The sequence below is a fragment of the Macaca fascicularis genome, chromosome 6 (genome assembly GCF_037993035.2).
Source record: "Macaca fascicularis isolate 582-1 chromosome 6, T2T-MFA8v1.1".
Lineage (NCBI taxonomy): Eukaryota > Metazoa > Chordata > Mammalia > Primates > Cercopithecidae > Macaca > Macaca fascicularis.
In genome coordinates, this window is record NC_088380.1 from 36,276,702 (window position 1) to 36,291,738 (window position 15,037).

Genomic DNA, 15,037 nt, shown 5'->3' on the forward strand with positions numbered 1-15,037 from the left:
CTTTTTTTTTCTTCTCTTTTCTTTTTATTTATTTATCTATTTATCTTTTTTTTTTTTTAACTCCTACTCTGCTCAGCACCAAGACAGCATGCCATGCAGACCCATGAGGGTAAGGGGGGAGGGATAGAATTATCTCTAGTTCATCATTAATTTGAAGATGCAGCCTCTTCATCTCTGGGCTTGACATTTACCCCTCTCACAACCAAAGTCTAAGTCCAAATCTACCAGGGATCAACAAACCCTTGGGGCAAAAGGTTTTTTCCTCCTTTTGCCTCTAAGAATTCCAGCTTTTCTTTTGAATTTGGCTTGGTAATTTCTTATTATGCTGTTAGCTCTTTGGTGCTTTTAAGATTCTTTTTTTCTTTTTTATCCAACTTTTAAAACTTGTTTCCTGTGGGAGAATGGTCTGAATAACTTGATATGTCAGTTGAACTTCAGTATGGAGAGAGAAGTATAAACCAAAAATAAAATTCTAAGCCCCCTCCCTCCACAACCATCTAAATGGACTTCCTCCTCAGCCAGGGTTCTTTTAAAACTTAACCTCAAAAACTGGTTCAGGCCATGGCAGGAAGTGGGGGTCCAACATACCTCATTATACCTCTCCAGCATTAATATCAACACCAACTTTAAGTCTGAGAAGAAACATGTTAAAACCTGTTCTCTCTGAAGCCTGCTACCTGGAGGCTTTATCTGCGTGATAAAGCTTTGGTCTCCACAACCTCAACCCAGACATTCCTTTCTTTGATCCCAGGTCTTTAGACAAACTCAACCATTTGTAAACCAGAAAATGTTTACATGTATCTACATCCTGGAAGCACCATCCCGGCGCAATCCTACCCCCAACCCCTGCTTCGAGTTGTCCTGCCTTTCTGGACCAAATCAATGTATTTCTTAATGATGTCTAATGCTTTCCTAAAAGATATAAAACCAAGCTGCACCCCAACCACCTTAGGCACATGTTCGCAGGACCTCCTGAGGGCTCTGTCATGAGCCATGGTCATTCATATTTGGCTCAGAATGAATCTCTTTAAATATTTTACAGAGTTTGACATTTCATTGACAGACGCCACATTCAATTATTTAATTATTCAATTATTCTAACCAAGGAAATTGAAAATAAAGACTTGTTAACCAGATACTGGAGAACTGAGAAGGCAAATAAGAGACACTGAGATATTAGAGTTAGTAGCTAAGGAAAGCAACTACCACTCCTAAGGCTAAGGAAACAGAAGGAAGAAGAAAGAATTGATAAAAGTTAGAGCCTTGCAAGTGGAGGTTCTGCAAGGCTTGTGGGGAAGGACAAGAATCCTGCTTAGCTGGTACTAATGCCTTAGGAACTCAGAGAGGGAATCCACAGAGCTGAAATTAGACCTTTGAGGAGGGATCACCAGCCTGCCAGTTCTAATATCTGTGAAGGGGCCCAGTGAGGCTAACTCCAGTTATTTAGAAAAGCTGCAAGCAGAAAACAATTCCTGTGCTTAAAACCATCACTACCACAATTAAAAAACAAACAAACAAACAAACAAAAAAAACATAGCTATTGTGTTTACAAGAAGAACAGGGAGCAAGCAAGAAGGAACAAGTCCTTTTTTGTCCCTGAAGACTTCCAGTATCCCTATATGTCCACTATTAGTGGATCCCAATAGGGAGTGAGCTGGGATGCAATCTTCAGAGTCTTCACCCCATCTTCATGGGGTGAAGATGCAGAGTAGGACATGGAAAGGTGGGATCAAAGCCAAAGCTGAGAGACAACAGCCCAATTACTGAGGTAACTAGCCTGATGTTTCTGTAACCAGAAATCCAGCTAAGTCACTTCGGGCAATATAGTTGTATTAGTCCACTCTCTCACTGCTACAAAGAATTACCTGAGACTGGGTAATTTATTTTAAAAAAAGAGGTTCAATTGGCTCATGGTTCTGCAGGCTATACAAGGGACACAGCAGCTTACGCTTCTTAGGATGCCTCAAGAAACTTACAGTCATTGTGGAAGGTGAAGGGGAAGAAGCCACATCTTACATGACCAGAACAGAAGGAAGAAAGGGCAGGGGAGGTGCCACACAGTTTTAAACTATCATATTTCACTAGAATTCTCTCACTATTGTGACACAGTACCCAGCAGAAAATCCACCCTAATGATTCAATCACCTACCACCATGCTCCACCTCAAAAACTGGAGACTACAATTAAAACTGAGTTTTGGGCAAGGATACAAATTCAAACAATATCATTCCACCCCTGGCCCCTGAAAAAATCATGTCCTTCACACATTGCAAAATGCAATCATGCCTTCCCAACAGTCCTCCAAAGTCATAATGTTCCCGGACCAAACTGAAGGTCAGGCTGCTATTTCTCGTGACTCAATAATGAGATGCAGATGAACTGGAGAGGAAGAGAGTTTTTATTTCTGTAACTGGTTACAGAGAGAAGGCCTGGAAATTATCACCAGACCAACTCAAAATTCAACGTTTTCCAGAGCTTATATACATTCTAAGCTATATGTCTACATGTAACTGTGCATTCATCTAAAGATGTAAGAGATTAACTTCTTTTAATGAATAACTAAGGTCTAAGTCCTGAAGACCTTCATCTGAGAGCCTCAATAAATACTTAATCTGGGGGCGGAGCAAGATGGCGGAATAGGAACAGCTCCAGTCTCCAACTCCCAGCACGAGCGACACAGAAGACCGGTGATTTCTGCATTTTCAACTGAGGTACTGGGTTCATCTCACTGGGGAGTGCCGGACGATCGGTGCTGGTCAGCTGCTGCAGCCCGACCAGCGAGAGCTGAAGCAGGGCGAGGCATTGCCTCACCTGGGAAGTGCAAGGGGGAAGGGAATCCCTTTTCCTAGCCAGGGGAACTGAGACACACAACACCTGGAAAATCGGGTAACTCCCACCCCAATACTGCACCTTAAGCAAACAGGCACACCAGGAGATCATATCCACTCCTGGCCGGGAGGGTCCCACACCCACGGAGCCTCCCTCATTGCTAGCACAGCAGTCTGTGATCTACCGGCAAGGCAGCAACGAGGCTGGGGGAGGGGCGCCCGCCATTGCTGAGGCTTAAGTAGGTAAACAAAGCCGCTGGGAAGCTCGAACTGGGTGGAGCTCACAGCAGCTCAAGGAAACCTGCCTGTCTCTGTAGACTCCACCTCTGGGGACAGGGCACAGTAAACTATAACAAACGCAGCAGAAACCTCTGCAGACGCAAACGACTCTGTCTGACAGCTTTGAAGAGAGCAGTGGATCTCCCAACACGGAGGCTGAGATCTGAGAAGGGACAGACTCCCTGCTCAAGTGGGTCCCTGACCCCTGAGCAGCCTAACTGGGAGACATCCCCCACTAGGGGCAGTCTGACATCCCACACCTCACAGGGTGGAGTACACCCCTGAGAGGAAGCTTCCAAAGCAAGAATCAGACAGGTACACTCGCTGTTCAGAAATATTCTATCTTCTGCAGCCTCTGCTGCTGACACCCAGGCAAACAGGGTCTGGAGTGGACCTCAAGCAATCTCCAACAGACCTACAGCTGAGGGTCCTGACTGTTAGAAGGAAAACTATCAAACAGGAAGGACACCTACACCAAAACCCCATCAGTACATCACCATCATCAAAGACCAGAGGCAGATAAAACCACAAAGATGGGGAAAAAGCAGGGCAGAAAAGCTGGAAATTCAAAAAATAAGAGCGCATCTCCCCCGGCAAAGGAGCGCAGCTCATCGCCAGCAACGGATCAAAGCTGGACGGAGAATGACTTTCACGAGATGAGAGAAGAAGGCTTCAGTCCATCAAATTTCTCAGAGCTAAAGGAGGAATTACGTACCCAGCGCAAAGAAACTAAAAATCTTGAAAAAAAAGTGGAAGAATTGATGGCTAGAGTAATTAATGCAGAGAAGGTCATAAATGAAATGAAAGAGATGAAAACCATGACACGAGAAATACATGACAAATGCACAAGCTTCAGTAACCGACTCGATCAACTGGAAGAAAGAGTATCAGCGATTGAGGATCAAATGAATGAAATGAAGCGAGAAGAGAAACCAAAAGAAAAAAGAAGAAAAAGAAATGAACAAAGCCTGCAAGAAGTATGGGATTATGTAAAAAGACCAAATCTACGTCTGATTGGGGTGCCTGAAAGTGAGGGGGAAAATGGAACCAAGTTGGAAAACACTCTTCAGGATATCATCCAGGAGAACTTCCCCAACCTAGTAGGGCAGGCCAACATTCAAATCCAGGAAATACAGAGAACGCCACAAAGATACTCCTCGAGAAGAGCAACTCCAAGACACATAATTGCCAGATTCACCAAAGTTGAAATGAAGGAAAAAATGTTAAGGGCAGCCAGAGAGAAAGGTCGGGTTACCCACAGTCTGAAAGGGAAGCCCATCAGACTAACAGCAGATCTCTCGGCAGAAACTCTCCAAGCCAGAAGAGAGTGGGGGCCAATATTCAACATTCTTAAAGAAAAGAATTTTCAACCCAGAATTTCATATCCAGCCAAACTAAGTTTCATAAGTGAAGGAGAAATAAAATCCTTTACAGATAAGCAAATGCTTAGAGATTTTGTCACCACTAGGCCTGCCTTACAAGAGATCCTGAAGGAAGCACTAAACATGGAAAGGAACAACCGGTACCAGCCATTGCAAAAACATGCCAAAATGTAAAGACCATCGAGGCAAGGAAGAAACTGCATCAACTAACGAGCAAAATAACCAGTTAATATCATAATGGCAGGATCAAGTTCACACATAACAATCTTAACCTTAAATGTAAATGGACTAAATGCTCCAATTAAAAGACACAGACTGGCAAACTGGATAAAGAGTCAAGACCCATCAGTCTGCTGTATTCAGGAGACCATCTCACATGCAGAGACATACATAGGCTCAAAATAAAGGGATGGAGGAAGATTTACCAAGCAAATGGAGAACAAAAAAAAGCGGGGGTTGCAATACTAGTCTCTGATAAAACAGACTTTAAACCATCAAAGTTCAAAAGAGACAAAGAAGGCCATTACATAATGGTAAAGGGATCAATTCAACAGGAAGAGCTAACTATCCTAAATATATATGCACCCAATACAGGAGCACCCAGATTCATAAAACAAGTCCTTAGAGACTTACAAAGAGACTTAGACTCCCATACAATAATAATGGGAGACTTCAACACTCCACCGTCAACATTAGACAGATCAACGAGACAGAAAGTTAACAAGGATATCCAGGAATTGAACTCATCTCTGCAGCAAGCAGACCTAATAGACATCTATAGAACTCTCCACCCCAAATCAACAGAATATACATTCTTCTCAGCACCACATCATACTTACTCCAAAATTGACCACGTAATTGGAAGTAAAGCACTCCTCAGCAAATGTACAAGAACAGAAATTATAACAAACTGTCTCTCAGACCACAGTGCAATCAAACTAGAACTCAGGACTTAGAAACTCAATCAAAACCACTCAACTACATGGAAACTGAACAACCTGCTCCTAAATGACTACTGGGTACATAACGAAATGAAGGCAGAAATAAAGATGTTCTTTGAAACCAATGAGAACAAAGATACAACATACCAGAATCTCTGGGACACATTTAAAGCAGTGTGTAGAGGGAAATTTATAGCACTAAATGCCCACAAGAGAAAGCAGGAAAGATCTAAAATTGACACTCTAACATCACAATTAAAAGAACTAGAGAAGCAAGAGCAAACACATTCGAAAGCTAGCAGAAGGCAAGAAATAACTAAGATCAGAGCAGAACTGAAGGAGATAGAAACACAAAAAACCCTCCAAAAAATCAATGAATCCAGGACTTGGTTTTTTGAAAAGATCAACAAAATTGACAGACCACTAGCAAGACTAATAAAGAAGAAAAGAGAGAAGAATCAAATCGACGCAATTAAAAATGATAAAGGGGATATCACCACCGACCCCACAGAAATAAAAACTACCATCAGAGAATACTATAAACACCTCTACGCAAATAAACTGGAAAATCTAGAAGAAATGGATAATTTCCTGGACACTTACACTCTTCCAAGACTAAACCAGGAAGAAGTTGAATCCCTGAATAGACCAATAGCAGGCTCTGAAATTGAGGCAATAATTAATAGCCTACCAACCAAAAAAAGTCCAGGACCAGATGGATTCACAGCTGAATTCTACCAGAGGTACAAGGAGGAGTTGATACCATTCCTTCTGAAACTATTCCAATCAATAGAAAAAGAGGGAATCCTCCCTAACTCATTTTATGAGGCCAACATCATCCTGATACCAAAGCCTGGCAGAGACACACAAAAAAAGAGAATTTTAGACCAATATCCCTGATGAACATCGATGCAAAAATCCTCAATAAAGTACTGGCAAACCGGATTCAGCAACACATCAAAAAGCTTATCCACCATGATCAAGTGGGCTTCATCCCTGGGATACAAGGCTGGTTCAACATTCGCAAATCAATAAACATAATCCAGCATATAAACAGAACCAAAGACAAGAACCACATGATTATCTCAATAGATGCAGAAAAGGCTTTTGACAAAATTCAACAGCCCTTCATGCTAAAAACGCTCAATAAATTTGGTATTGATGGAACGTACCTCAAAATAATAAGAGCTATCTATGACAAACCCACAGCCAATATCATACTGAATGGACAAAAACTGGAAAAATTTCCTTTGAAAACTGGCACAAGACAGGGATGCCCTCTCTCACCACTCCTATTCAACATAGTGTTGGAAGTTCTGGCTAGGGCAATTAGGCAAGAGAAAGAAATCAAGGGTATTCAGTTAGGAAAAGAAGAAGTCAAATTGTCCCTGTTTGCAGATGACATGATTGTATATTTAGAAAACCCCATTGTCTCAGCCCAAAATCTCCTTAAGCTGATAAGCAACTTCAGCAAAGTCTCAGGATACAAAATTAATGTGCAAAAATCACAAGCATTCTTATACACCAGTAACAGACAAACAGAGAGCCAAATCATGAATGAACTTCCATTCACAATTGCTTCAAAGAGAATAAAATACCTAGGAATCCAACTTACAAGGGATGAAAAGGACCTCTTCAAGGAGAACTACAAACCACTGCTCAGTGAAATCAAAGAGGACACAAACAAATGGAAGAACATACCATGCTCATGGATAGGAAGAATCAATATCGTGAAAATGGCCATACTGCCCAAGGTAATTTATAGATTCAATGCCATCCCCATCAAGCTACCAACGAGTTTCTTCACAGAATTGGAAAAAACTGCTTTAAAGTTCATATGGAACCAAAAAAGAGCCCGCATCGCCAGGACAATCCTAAGTCAAAAGAACAAAGCTGGAGGCATCACGCTACCTGACTTCAAACTATACTACAAGGCTACAGTAACCAAAACAGCATGGTACTGGTACCAAAACAGAGATATAGACCAATGGAACAGAACAGAGTCCTCAGAAATAATACCACACATCTACAGCCATCTGATCTTTGACAAACCTGAGAGAAACAAGAAATGGGGAAAGGATTCCCTATTTAATAAATGGTGCTGGGAAAATTGGCTAGCCGTAAGTAGAAAGCTGAAACTGGATCCTTTCCTTACTCCTTATACGAAAATTAATTCAAGATGGATTAGAGACTTAAATGTTAGACCTAATACCATAAAAACCCTAGAGGAAAACCTAGGTAATACCATTCAGGACATAGGCATGGGCAAAGACTTCATGTCTAAAACACCAAAAGCAACAGCAGCAAAAGCCAAAATTGACAAATGGGATCTCATTAAACTAAAGAGCTTCTGCACAGCAAAAGAAACTACCAACAGAGTGAACAGGCAACCTACAGAATGGGAGAAAATTTTTGCAATCTACTCATCTGACAAACGGCTAATATCCAGAACCTACAAAGAACTCAAACAAATTTACAAGAAAAAAACAAACAACCCCATCAAAAAGTGGGCAAAGGATATGAACAGACATTTCTCAAAAGAAGACATTCATACAGCCAACAGACACATGAAAAAATGCTCATCATCACTGGTCACCAGAGAAATGCAAATCAAAACCACAATGAGATACCATCTCACACCAGTTAGAATGGCAATCATTAAAAAGTCAGGAAACAACAGGTGCTGGAGAGGATGTGGAGAAATAGGAACACTTTTACACTGTTGGTGGGATTGTAAACTAGTTCAACCATTATGGAGAACAGTATGGCGATTCCTCAAGGATCTAGAACTAGATGTACCATATGACCCAGCCATCCCATTACTGGGTATATACCCAAAGGATTATAAATCCTGCTGCTATAAAGACACATGCACACGTATGTTTATTGCGGCACTATTCACAATAGCAAAGTCTTGGAATCAACCCAAATGTCCATCAGTGACAGATTGGATTAAGAAAATGTGGCACATATACACCATGGAATACTATGCAGCGATAAAAAATGATGAGTTTGTGTCCTTTGTAGAGACATGGATGCAGCTGGAAACCATCATTCTTAGCAAACTATCACAAGAACAGAAAACCAAACACCGCATGTTCTCACTCATAGGTGGGAACTGAACAATGAGATCACTTGGACTCAGGAAGGGGAACATCACACACCGGGGCCTATCATGGGGAGGGGGGAAGGGGGAGGGGGGAGGGATTGCATTATGAGTTATACCTGATGTAAATGACGAGTTGATGGGTGCAGCACACCAACAAGGCACAAGTATACATATGTAACAAACCTGCATGTTATGCACATGTACCCTACAACTTAAAGTATAATAATAATAAATTAATTAAAAAAAAAAAGAAAAGAAAAACTCCCTATTAGGTACTATGTTCACTACCTGGTGTAATATACCCACGTAAAAATCCTGCATATGTACCCCCTGTATCTAAAATAAAGGTTGAAATTTTAAAAATAAATAAATAAATAAATAAAAAATGAATACTTAATCTAAATGGGTCCAGGTGCTGGGGTGATTATCTTTATCTTGTCTCCTGCTAAATCACAGAGGTTTCAGGAGTTCTTTCAGACACCCAATAAACTTGACTGTGAAAGCCTGGCAGGGTTCTTCAGACCCACAATAAAACTTGTTTAACCCTAACTGGGTCCTGTTAAGAATTTCATCATTATTTTGTCATGCTTTAAGGCCCAGAAAAGGTCTAGACAAAACCCCTGATGGGCTTTCATTACATCCCAGCCTTTGTATAAGGGCACTGGCTTTTACCCCTTAGTCAGGACTGAAAGAGTTGTTAGTGAGGCCTGGCCTGCCACAGTAACTCATGCCAAAGTTAACATCGATGTTCAAAGTCCAAAGTCTCATCTGAGAAAAGGGAAGTCCTTCCACCTATCAGCCTGTAAAATCAAAAGCAAGTAGTTACTTCCAAGATACAATGGAAGTACAGGCAGTCAGTGACTAAATACTCGCATCCCAAAAGAAAGAAATCAGCCAAAATTGAAGTGTTGTTAGCCCCATACAAGTCCAAAACCCAGCAGAGCAGTCATTAAATCTCAAATCCCCAAAATAATCTTCTTTGACTTCACATCACATACCCAGGGCAAACTGGGGCAAGGGGGTGGGCTCACAAAGTCTTGGGCAGATCCACCCCTGTGACTTTATAAAATTCAACACCAAAGGTTGCTCTCATGGGCTGACATTGAGTGCCTACAGCTTTTCCAGGGCAGAGTGCAAGTTGCCAATGGATCTACCATTCTGGGGTCTGGAGGATGGTGGCCCTCTTCTCACAGCTCCGCCAGGCAGTACCCCAGTGGGGACTCTGTGTGGAGGCTCCAATTGCACATTTCTCCTCTACACTACCCTAATAGTGGTTCTCAATGAGGGTTCCATCCCTCCAGCAGCTTCTGCCTGACTCTGCAGGTTTTTCTATACATTCTCTGAAATTTATACAGAGGCTCCTAATTCTCAGCTCTTGCACTATACACACCCACAGTCTTAACATCAGGTGGAAGCTGCCAAAGCTTATGACTTGCACCCTCTGAAGCAATGGCTTGAGCTGTACCTGGGCACCTTTTAGCCACAACTGGAGTTGGAGCAGCTAGAATGTAGGAAGCAGTGTCCCAAGGCTGCGTAAGTTGGTGAGGACCTGGACCTGGTCCATGAACCATTCTTCCCTCCTAGGCCTTCATCACCTGATGGGAGGAAATGCCACAAAGGTCTCTGACATGGCTTTAAAGCCTTTTCCTCATTGTTTTGGTTATGAGCATTTACTTTTTTAATTATGCAAATTTGTGCAGCCTGCTTGAATTTCTCCCCTGAAAATGGGCTTTTCATCTCTACAACATGACCAGTCTGAGAATTTTCCATACGTTTATGCTCTGCTTCCCTTTTAAATATAAGTTCCAATTTCAGGTAATTTATTTGCTCACACACATAAGAATAGGATGTTACAAGCCACCAGGCTACCTCTGGAATACTTTACTGCTTAGAAACTTTTTTAACCAGATACCTTAAACCATCACTGTCAAGTTCAAAGTTCCAGTTTTCTTGGAAAGGAACTCAATGCCTCCAAGTTCTCTGCTAATGCATAATAAAAGCTACCTTTGTCCAGCTCCCAATAAGTTTCTCATTTCTATCAAGACCTCCTCAGCCTGGCCTTTACTGTTTATATCACAATTAGCATTTGGTCACAACCATTCAACAAGTCTCTAGGAAGTTCCAAACTTTCCCTTGTCTTCCTATATTCTACTGAGTCCTCCACAATCTTCCCAACCTCTGCTTATTACCCAGCTCCAAAATAGCTTCCACATTTTTAGATATCTTTAGAGCAATGACCCACTCCTCAGTACCAATTTTTTTAACACAGAGTCACGCTTTGTCACCCAGGCTGGAGTGCAGTAGCATAGCTTGACTAACTGCAACCTCTGCCTCCCAGCCTCAAGTGATTCTCATGCCTCAGCCATCTAAGTATCTGGGATTGCAGGTGTGCACTACTATGCACAGCTAATTTTTATATTTTTAGTAGAGACAAGGTTTCACTATGTTGGCCAGGCTGGTCTTGAACGTTCAACCTCAAGTGATACACCTACCTAGGCCTCCTAAAGTGTTAGGATTATAGGCATGGGCCACGAGGCCCCATCAAAAATTTTTTATATTAGAAAATTCTCATACTGCTATTAAGAAATATCTGAGACTGGGTAATTTTTAAAAGAGGTTTAATTGACTCACAGTTCTGTAGGCTGTACAGGAAGCATAGTTGTTTCTGCTTCTGAGGAAGCCTTAGGAAACTTACAATCACTATGGAAGATGAAGGGGAATCAGCCAATAATTACATGGGCAGAAAAAAAGGAAGGCAGGGGGAGGTGCCACACACTTTTAAACTACCAGATTTATTGAGAAGTTACTGACTATCGCAACACAGTACCCAGGTGAAAATCTCCTCTCATGATTCAGTCACCTCACACCAGACCCCACCTCCAACATTGGATTTACAATATGACATGAGATATGCATGGGGACAAGGTCCAAATTATATCATTCCACCCTTTGACTCCTCTAAATCTCATGTCCTTCTCACATGGCAAAATACAATTGTGTCTTCCCAACAGTCCTCCAAAGTCATAACTCATTTCAACATTAACACCAAATTTCAATGTCCAAAGTCTCATTTGAAACAAGACAGTCTCTTTCACCTATAAGCCGGTAAAATCAAAATCAAGTTTGTTACTCTCAAGACAATGGGATTACAAGGATTGGGTAAATACTCATCTTCCAAAACGGAAAAATCAGCCAAAACAAAAGCATTAACTGTGCCAAGAAAGTCTGAAACCCAACACTGCAGTAGTTAAATCTTAAAGCTCCAAAATAATCTCCCTTCACTTTATATCACATGTCCATGGCATAGTTGTGCAAGGGGTGGGCTCCCAATGCCTTGAACAGCTCCAACGCTGTGGTTTTGTGGGGTTCATCCCCCAAGGCTGCTCTCCTGGGCTGTCATTGAGTCCCTACAGCTTTTACAGGGGCAGGGTGCAAGATGCCAGTGGACCTACCATTCTAGGATCTGGAGGATGGTGGCCTTCCTCCCACAGCTCCACTAGGCAGTGCTTCCATTTCACAGTTCCCCTCAGCACTGCCTTAGTAGAGGTTCCTTGAGAGGGCTTCATCTTTACAACAAACTTCTGCCTGGATATCCAGATTTTTCCATACATCCTCTGAAACTTAAGCAGAGGCTTCCAAACCTCAACTCTTGTACTTTGTGCACCCAGTCTTAACATTTTGTGGAAAGTGCCAAAGCTTATTACTTGCACTCTCAGAAGCAGTGGTTTGAGCTGTACCTGGACACCTTTTAGTCATGGCTGAAGCTGGAGCAGCTGGGACAGAGGAGGCAGTGTTTGATGCTGCACAGGATGGTGAGGCCCTGGACATCGCCCATGAAACCATTCTTCCCTTCTAGGCCTCCTTGCCTGTGATGGCAGGGGCTTCCATGAAGTTCTGAGAAATGTCTTCAAGTCCTTTTCCCCACTGTTTTGACTACCGGCATTTTCCTCCTTTTTAATTACACATATTTCAGCAGCCTCCTTGAATTCCTTCCCTGAAAATCTTCTCTTCTCTGCGACGTAGCTAAGCTGCATATTTTCCAAATTTTCACACAGCTTCCCTTCTAAACATAAGTTCCTTATAATTACCATATAATATAAAGTTTATACATTAAATTACCTTATAAGGTAACTTCTTTGCTCACACACGAACATAGGTTGTTATAAGCAGCCAGGCTATCTCTGGAACACTTTGCTGCTTAGATTTCTTCCACCACATACCTGAAGTCATCACTCTCAACTTCAAAGTTTCACAGTTTCCTAGACAAAGGGCTCAACACCTCCAAGTTATTTGCTAATGCATAAAAAAAGTTACCTTTGGTCCAGTTCCCAGTAAGTTACTCATTTCTATCTGAGACCTCCTCAGCCAGTCCTTCACTGTCCCTATCACTATTAGCATTTTGGTCACAACCATTTAACAAGTCTCTAGGAATTTCCAAGCATTCCCTCATTTTTCTTTCTTTTTCTGAGTCTTCCACACTCTTTCAATCACTGCCCATTACCCAGTTCCAAAGTCATCTTTACCTTTTCAGGTACTTTTAAAGCAATGCCACACTTCTCAGTACCAATTTTCTATATAAGTTCATTCTTACAATGCTATAAAGAAATACCTAAGGCCAGGAGTGCTGGCTAATTTCTGTAATCCCAGCACTTTGAGAGGCCAAGGCAGGTGGATCACTTGAGGTCAGGCGTTTGTAACCAGCCTGGGCAACATGGTGAAACCCTGTCTCTACTAAAAATACAAAAATTACCCAGGCGTGGTGGTGCATGCCTGTAATCTCAGCTACTGGGGAGGCTGAGGCAGGAGAATTGCTTGAATCCAGGAGGCAGAGATTGCAGTAAGCTGAGATCACACCACTGCCCTGCAGCCTGGGTGACAGAGAGAGACTCCGTCTAAAAAAAAAAAAAAAACCTGAGGCTGGATAATTTATAAAGAAAAAAGATATTCAATTGAGTCATGTTTCTGCAGGTTGTACAGGAAGCATAGTGACTTCTGCTTCTGGAGAGGCCACAGGAAAATTAACAATTATGGTGGAATTTGAAGGGGAAATAGGTAAGTCTTACATGGTCAGAGTAGGAGAAAGGGTGAGGAATGTACCACACACTTTTAAACAACCAGATCTCATGAGAACTCACTCACTATTGTGAAACAGTATCTATCCAAGGGAAAATCTGTCCCCATGATCCAATCATCTCCAACTAGGTCCCACCTTCAACATTGGAAATTACAATTTGACATGAGATATGGGGCAGGGACATAGATCCAAACCAAATTAGTTATATTAGATAATAATTCTCTATAATTGCCATTGAAGTATATAGAACATATAGTTTCATTACTGTATTTGCATTTGAACATGATAAAATTTTACTTACAGTTTTAAACCTTCAAAAATATTGAATAAGGTTATTGTGAGGAAAAAAGATATTTAGTCAATTCCTTTCTTAAAGAACCAATTTTCATAATTTTTGTAATTTCTTAGTTTTCATATTTCCAGTACATCTTGGGATCTGTTAATGGAGTCATTTTCCACAAGTTTAATATTCCATTATACATTTGATAAAAAACAAAATATCAGCATAAGCAGTATATTCTAAATTTGTAAATTTTTGATAGATGTGAAGAATAGGCGACATGAGACTACATACATGGCTGATTGAATTTTTTTAATTGTGGAAAAAGAGTCACTGTTTCATTCATGTTCCCTGCCATAGGAGTGAATAATGTAATATAAGGATTGGCTGTGTTCACGCCTAAATCTCATCTTCAATTGTAATCCCCATTATCCACACCTGGTGGGAGGTAATTAAATCATGTGGGCAATTTCTCCCATGCTGTTCTCCTGACAGTGAGTGAGTTCTCATGATATCTGATGGTTTTATAAGCATCTGGCATTTTCCCTATTGGCACTCATTCTCTCACTGATGCTCTGTGAAGAGCTGGCTTCTGGCTTCTGCCATGATTGTAAGTTTCCTGAGGCCTCCCCAGCCTCCCGGAAATAAATTAAAACTCTTTCATTTATAAATTACCTATTCTCAGGTATTTCTTCATAGCAGTATGAGAACAAAATAAGTGATAGGCAGATATAGATATCTAATGATATACAGAATTCTATAGCAAATAATCTGAAACTTGTGTGTGTATTTTTACGGTAACAGTTTTTATAGTTGTGATTTTTTTTTCATATTTCTAATAGGAAGAAGTATAAAAATGGCTCTGGAGATTACCATTCCCTGGTGCCCACATCCTGTATTACACCCTCTAATATCGTTTGAATCTGCACCCTGCACAAATCTCATTCAAATGTTAATTCCCAATGTTGGAGGTGGGGCCTGGTGGAAGGTGACTGGGTCATGGGAGCAGTTTCTTGTGATTTACCACATTCCCCCTTGGTGCTGTATAGTGATAGTGAGTTCCCATGAGATCTGGTTATTCAAAAGTGTGTAGCTCCTCCCCACTCTCTCTTGCTCCTGATCTCACCATGTGAAACGCCTTGCT